Below are 7,323 nucleotides of genomic sequence, written 5' to 3'. Positions count from 1 at the left end.
ATAAAAAGGCTTTCTTAAATGAAATAGTTTACTTTACTGTGCAATGTTTAAATATGTCTTCTGATAATAAACAAACAGGTTAAATAAACAGCGACGTTGTATTCAAGTCTCATAGTCAGTTTAAGTGTAATTATAACTACGTTAAGAACAAAGTCTAGAGCGAGTTCAGTTCCCCCTGCCCAAGCCCAGGACATTAAAAATATGTATATATATTCTGTAGTGATTGAAAACAAGTATGAGTCAATGTCACGTCCCTCGGATGTCAACTCAGAATCTCAGCCGAGAAATGCAAACCCTAAAAAAAGAGGTTGAGTCTACTGTAAGAGATTGAGTCACCAAGAAATATTTAAGTAATGTCTGAGTTAATTCCTGTTGGTTTTAACCAGCCTGAGTCACTAAAAAGAAGCTAGGGTCAACACGAAGTGTGGTTCCCACAAATTTAGATCATGTTGTTAAAGCTCGTCAGAAATGTAGATCAAGGAAACACAGTTGTGAAACAAAACAAAATCTATTTTTACTTTGGTATTAGTAATCATTTTTGTCTATTAACTATTAAAAGAAATACTTTCAAAACTTGGCCTATATCTGGGAGTGTTCAAGTCCCCAAGTGTTTTTTTTTTTAACGTGGACTGAGTTTGAGTTCACATCAAAATGACTCAAATCTTAATTCAAGTCACGAGTCTTGGTCTTAAGTACTACAACATGTCAATGACGTCATCAGATATCATGTGAAAACATTTGGTCTGATGTCTAATGCCTGTATTCTCTCACACATCCCAGTCCTGTTTTCCCAGTCACAAAAAACTGCTGCATGGACTCTTCTCACACGTTTCCTTCTGCATATTCGAGCCAAAAGACAAAGTGACCATGTGCTGTAGTCCAGTTCCACTTTTCAGCGCTGATTCTGCCCACTCTTAGACAAGCAGTCCCTCCTGGCGTAGTGCCGACCAGCAAAACAATGAGAGTCTGTCCCTGATAGTCTCTCAGAGGTCATACAGATAACTTTTGGAAACAAACCACTTCATCAAAAAAAATCCAACCCTGCATGCTTCAAGATTACAAATGTCCCAGTAGATAAGCTGAAGTACTAATGCACTGGAGTGTTGCTCTGAGAGCAGAAAGAGACTGTCAGCTGACCTGAGCATCTGTCGTCTGATAGCAAGTAACTCAAGAAATCACTTTAATGGACTTTCATTTAATGTAGATAATGGAGCTGGTATTTTGTGTCACATTAACCGCCGACAACGTCTGACCTCAAGTTAGCGGTGCTACGACAGTTATGTCCAAAGTCCGGCCCATGGACTAACTGTTGTACTTGAATACGTTTTGTACGGCCCAAAAATGTTTGTTTTACTTGTTTTTGTTGTTTTACTTTTTATCAGGGACCCGAATAATCAGTGTGATTTTGACCCAGTGTATTGTTGTGTAACGCTAATTTTCTATCAATATATTGATATTTTTCAAGTATGTGTATAAGCAATTATTTCTCCTTTTTTGCTTTTTTGGGAGCACATTTCTTTGCGTTTTTATCAACTATCAATACCTGACAGAATAAGTTTTTTTTTTTCATTTCATATATATTTTAATAACAACTTAATCAATGAATAGAACTTAACGTGAACATAAACAACAGAAGTGTAATTTAGTTTGTCTCTATTTATCTGTACAGTACGTCTGCATCTGTCTACTGTATTCACAGACTAGTGCATTTACATTTAACATTTTATGGCTCTTTACATTCTAACGTGTTCTAGTGTAGGTGGGCTACACCATTTGTTGTCGCTAATGTGCGACAGGTCAGTCGTTGCAGTCAGTGTGAGGTCTCTGTTGTCTTCTGTGTGGTTGGCAAAACAAATTTGTTCCAATACGGTCCCCTACTGGATTGAGTGTGTAAACATATATAATGAATATACAGTAGATAATAGGTAAAGCTCAGCAGTACAACATTTGTTCAAACCTGCAGAACAAAACACCGGGATGAACCAAAATGTTTCATCTTGCCTCTGCTGTTGTTCATTCATCTGGTGAACCCATCGCTGTCAGCACTGGGTGAATCCTAATGAGACAGAAATGTGTCATATTTACTGCACAATGAGGGTCACCGGCAAACTTTCTCTGCAAAATGAAACTATTATCTCCAACTAGACACGCACTGGGCCCAATCTAAATAAATAAGACCACACTTATCTGGTGGCCGGCGTGATTACTGTAGCCCACGTCCAAATTGACAGTCTTATCGAGTTAGAGTGATTTCAGCCCAGTGAAGACGGCAGATGAAAGTCAAATGATCTTTAAATAGTGGTAGAAGATGGCTGCTGGATAAGTGGTTCCACAACTGTTTTGATCAATGAAGCGTGCATTCAATATAGTTCCTATTTAGATGTGTGAGATAAACTTAACTGCTCCTCCAAATGATTCATAAATTATATTTCCTTCAGTACAAGATAATGAGTTTGTGGCCCTGTGAATCCTTAACACTGGGATGTGTGGTGCTCCAGGAAACACATTTGAACATATACACAAGAGTAAGTCTGAAGTTCTGAGAGCAATTCTTAAACAGACAGTTATTTTTGAAGAAATGCAATTTCTCAGAATGATTAGTTATTAAAATCCAACACTTGAAATCCAACTTTTTAACTAACCTTCATATACATCTCTATGCCTTCTCCTCCTTGTTTCTTTGTTTTTTATATTTGATTTGTAGGATCAAAGTAGGGCAGTTCTGTTTTGTATAAAAAATAATCATTTCTTGCACAATAGGTATTGTTTCTAAAGCAAAGGAGGAGTAATTGAAAAAAGCCTGTGTGCGTCATTTCAAGAAAATGCTTTCGCCTCATGTTTAAAAGCCTGTGAATTAAATTTCTGTCAGGTGGAAGCTCCAGCTGTGGAAAATGTCAGCTCTGTTTTCCTCTTTACCAGTCGATGCAACGCTTGTTTAATAGTAATTGGAATCTTATCCCCATGTTTGCTCATCATTTTCTCTGCTTCACTATTCTCAACCTAAACTCCATTTAAGTTTTTAATAACATTTTACAATAGCTCCCATCCAGGTAAACACAATCTGATTACATTGATGGAGTGAAAATGTATGTATGATGATGGTTTATTAAATAGTTTTTCATTTAATTTCAGGACGACCTCAAATTGGGCCGCTTTAATTCAGGCAACCAGATGGCAGCTACAGTGGAGGAGTGGTTGGTGGACATGCTTTCCAGAAGATCCCTGCTATGATCCCAACTGATTCTGCTCTGATGGAGGTTTGTGTGCATGAATTTCTAGGGTCTAGAGTCTAGGCCGTGGGCGTCCATACTTCTTTGACTGGGGAGGTACTATTCAGATCACCAGGCTGATGTGAAAGTTCACAATGAATGTCCAGACTTTACCTCATCTCCATCTTACGACTGTTGGGATTAGCTTTAGCTTTGCTAGTGACCCTGCAAAAGACCAAGTGGATTATGTGGACCGTTAATTTTTGAAGTTGATGGTGGGTTTTTTTTTGTTTGTTTTTATAAAAAACTATATAGAAATGTCCAATGCAAACCTAGCCTAGCCTCTCAATTCTCCAACACAGATACATAAACTTTTCTGACTCTGAATCTGAATTGGCTGGAAAGTTACAGCTTCATAGTCACAGACACAGAAGCACATGACCTATGACCTACCTATGTTATTACATCTGTCATTAAGGTTATTAGTACTACTTAAAAAATTAACATCTTGATCGTGTTGGAAACACAGTATAAATGATGTAAAGTTAAAAACAAAGGCCATGTAAAGGCTGACCTGAGCTTAACCCTGGCCAAGACTTCTGGAATAAATCAGATTATTAAATGACCTCTGCTTTCCACAGTGAAACAATAGGTAAAATATTAATGAATACAATGGCTGATACACATTTTCCATTGCTTTGTTTTGTTCCATTTTTGTTTTATGTTTTTTTTTTCTTTTATCAGCTTCTCCCAGTAATAAAAATAACCTCGGTCAAATATCTGAATTACTTAGTGCAACCTCAGATTCTTCCTAAAAAGTTAAGTGCAAACACTGAAGGCCAGAGGACAGTGAGCAAGTTGAAACTATTCTGTGATAGTTTTGGATTTCCTACTCTCTGTAAGCCTCATTGTGTTCTAGGCTCTGCTCCGTTGCCAGCTGCTTTCCAAATGAGGTTATAGTGTTTCCATATCAACTGTAAATTTCAATAATTTGTTGGAGGGGCCTCTCACTGTCAGTTTTTATCATATTATCAATGACGACTCAATTTTCCTTTGCTACTCCGACTCAAGCACCAGCCCACCCTCCCTATTACAGTCCTGTAATGAAGTGCAATGGAGTGGTAATTGGTCCACATTATACCAGATCAGGTAACATTAGACTTATTTTCTTATCACAATGAGACCTGCTGGTGACTCTCAATGAGAAACCAAACACAGTTCCTTTCTTATGCAGGCTATCGTCCAAATAACATTTCAGCCACAGACCATTTCCCCATTTCAGTTTTCCATTTCAAGATTACACTCAAGGTCCTTTGGTTTGTCCTTTTTTTTCCAGGTTTCCTCCTCTTTGAATTCACTGAACGGCCCCAGAAGCAACACAGATATACGGTGGAGCTTTCCTGAGATGAGGACGTACAGTAAAAGAGAAGGTAACATGAGCGCCAGGTCTGTGATATTACAGTGAATGTACACAACCTGCCCTCTGACCTGCAGCACTCGCTGCTCCCTCACTCCACTTCTGATTTTTCCATCTTATTCTATCTTAATGGAATTACAGGATATTCAGAATGAACTGCCATGACCTTTTATGAGCTCATCAAATTGTTTCAAAATGCTGCTATTATTTAAAATATGTTGGCATTTTGTCAGTTCCTAAAAATACACGTAGTGGAAACGTGCAGTAAATGACAGTAAATGGGGAAACATTATGTGGGCAAATGTAGTTCCTGATAACAATGCATATGTGTCTGAGCTGCAGGAAATTCCGTGTCATCCGTGTCTATGGGTTAATTCCCTTTCACAATAACTGTCCCCCGGTCACTGATGTTAGACCATTACTCACAGTGTACTGTTTGTATGTTGAGGAATGAGCTAAACACCAAAGTATATTGTAACACAGAGCATGCAGGAATTTCCTATTGAAAAAGTGAATGTAATGCAAAATATAAAATACATAAGCTTCAGACCTGTTCTAATGAGGAGACATAAGGAACTGTAAAGTATTAATCTCCAACTAACAACTCGCAGATCAACATTTAAGATCACTTAAAGGAGGAATTTAATAAAACGTGGTTTATGTCAGCGGCATTTCAGATAAGAGAGGCAGCTTTTATTTTTGATGAGTTAAGCAATGAGTTTGAATAACAGTTGTCAGATATACTTTTTTTAGTAAGAGATTAATTAATTAGTTTATATATATATATATTTATATATATACACATATGTATATACCATTGCATTTTGCATGATCTAATTCTCAAGAATGAACAGGTTTTAGTTAACAATATTTAAATGCAACGATAATTCACAATATCAAATCTCTTCTTCAGTACATTAAAGGGTCACACAATATATTAAACATTTTATATAAAGCACATTTGTATATGCATTTATGGATTGTCTGCATTTTAACATCAGCTTCTATCTAACTATTGGAGCAGACTTGTTTATGTTTTATTTAGAAAAAAAAAGGAAAAATAAACCTAATTGATGTTGAACTGTTTAAGGGCGTGACGTTGTACAGTTTCCACTAAATAGGCCAAACATTGACAAGTGGTGTGTCATGTGGTACAACATAACAAGAGTCTGTCCAGGTACAATATTTATATAAATGATAGTTTGCTGGAATATTTCTGTCTCCGATGCCAGTGCAGTGAGTCTCACACAGCTGCTGGTCTATATGTGAACCTTAATGTCAGGTCTGTGCTGTGCACTGACGCACGCTCTTGGGCACAGTCGCTCCGTGTGCTGCAAACACACAGGGCCATAAAAAGACAGGATATTGGATAACAAGGTTAAAATAGGACCGAAACTATTCTGTTATTAAACTCAGGCCACAGGGATTTGATTTGAGCCACCTTAAAGACAGTGGTTTCAAGGGATTCCAAACAAAAGGTAACGGGCCGGTCATGCTTGTGGTAGCTAATGGCAGAGTTAGGAGAAATTAGGAGATTCTTTTTCTGCAGGAAATTGTACTTAAAGACAGGTCATGGATCACCCTGCTCCTCAGAAGTCTGAGGTTGAACTTTTGCGGCGGCCATTAAAGGTTCTGGCTGTAGTGAGAGGTCAAAGCAGAAACAAAACTAATTCAGCTTTATAGAAAAAGCAAAGCAGTGCAAATTGATTTGGGGGCTGAAAATTTGTGGTTAGACAAACGAGGAAATGCTTTCCTAGGACCTGAAAAGCAAAGACAAGACAAAACCTTGTAGAGTAGACCCAAATCCCGAGGGAAAGGTTTTGAAATATGAGGCCCAGAGGAAAGCTTCTGGCTGCAGCTGAAAGTTAGATTTTTCTGCCACAGATGTTTTGTGGGTTGATTTTGTTGATTGCAGTGTGTTAGAGAAAAAAAATGGTATATATAAAATACCACAGAGGAAGAGACAATGGAAGAGGTGTTATCTGGGTGAAAAGTTCTCATCAGTGCATTTCTAATGCTGCTCTTCTGGTTTTTAATATTCTTCTGCCCATGCTTTTGTTCATTGGTTTATTTTAACAAGGCCCAAAAAATATTATTAATAAACATTGTAGAAATGTTATTTAAGTTTGTCAAGATGAAGTTGCAACGTATCTCTGATTTAGGAACATTAAATAAATACTTTAGTAAGTGTACCGAAATATTCATTTTGCGTTTTATAAATAGCACGTATCTTCAAGTTTTAGTCTGTAGAAAAGGGTTTTATTTCGATATGTATATGAGGATTTGCTGCCCTCTTGTGGACATTAAAATGTGTCTCATATCTCTGAGCCATTGGAATAGTGTTATTGTGGGTAAACTTGTTGAGCCTTTTGCAGTGGGCCCATGAGGTGAAAGGGTATTTTGATGTTAATATTTAGAAGGAATAGAGTAAAATTAGCGTTAGTTAAGAGTGAAAGTATCTGTATATTTGTAAAGGTTAAGGTTTATGTAAAGTGGAAGGTGTGCATTATGTCTAGTGCTCAAGTATTCAGTCAACCTAAAAACCTAAAAGTTTTTCTGACTGGCTTTTTTTCCCCCCTCCACTGTTAAACATTGCCAGACAGAAACCACCTACCACCTGTCTACACAATAAGTGTGAAACAAGGAAGCCAAATGTAGTGTGTCTAATAACATTCACATACCTGACTAAGTGAAAGT

The 7,323-nt window shown here is 37.4% G+C and overlaps 1 long non-coding RNA gene across 1 annotated transcript in view; it reads left to right on the top strand.

Annotated features, from left to right (window-relative positions):
* LOC112487848 (uncharacterized) overlaps window positions 1-5,291 on the top strand; it is a 17,303-nt gene extending 12,012 nt beyond the window's left edge. Inside the window, exons 3-4 of the long non-coding RNA XR_003051333.1 lie at window positions 3,133-3,257; window positions 4,546-5,291. This is a non-coding gene — a long non-coding RNA (uncharacterized LOC112487848). The remainder of the gene's footprint in view (window positions 1-3,132; window positions 3,258-4,545) is intronic.
* Window positions 5,292-7,323: the final 2,032 nt, after the last annotated feature.

This window comes from Cynoglossus semilaevis, chromosome 12, assembly GCF_000523025.1.
Source record: "Cynoglossus semilaevis isolate Cse_v1.0 chromosome 12, Cse_v1.0, whole genome shotgun sequence".
Classification (NCBI taxonomy): Eukaryota; Metazoa; Chordata; class Actinopteri; order Pleuronectiformes; family Cynoglossidae; genus Cynoglossus; species Cynoglossus semilaevis.
This window is presented reverse-complemented; position numbering and strand designations above follow the sequence as displayed.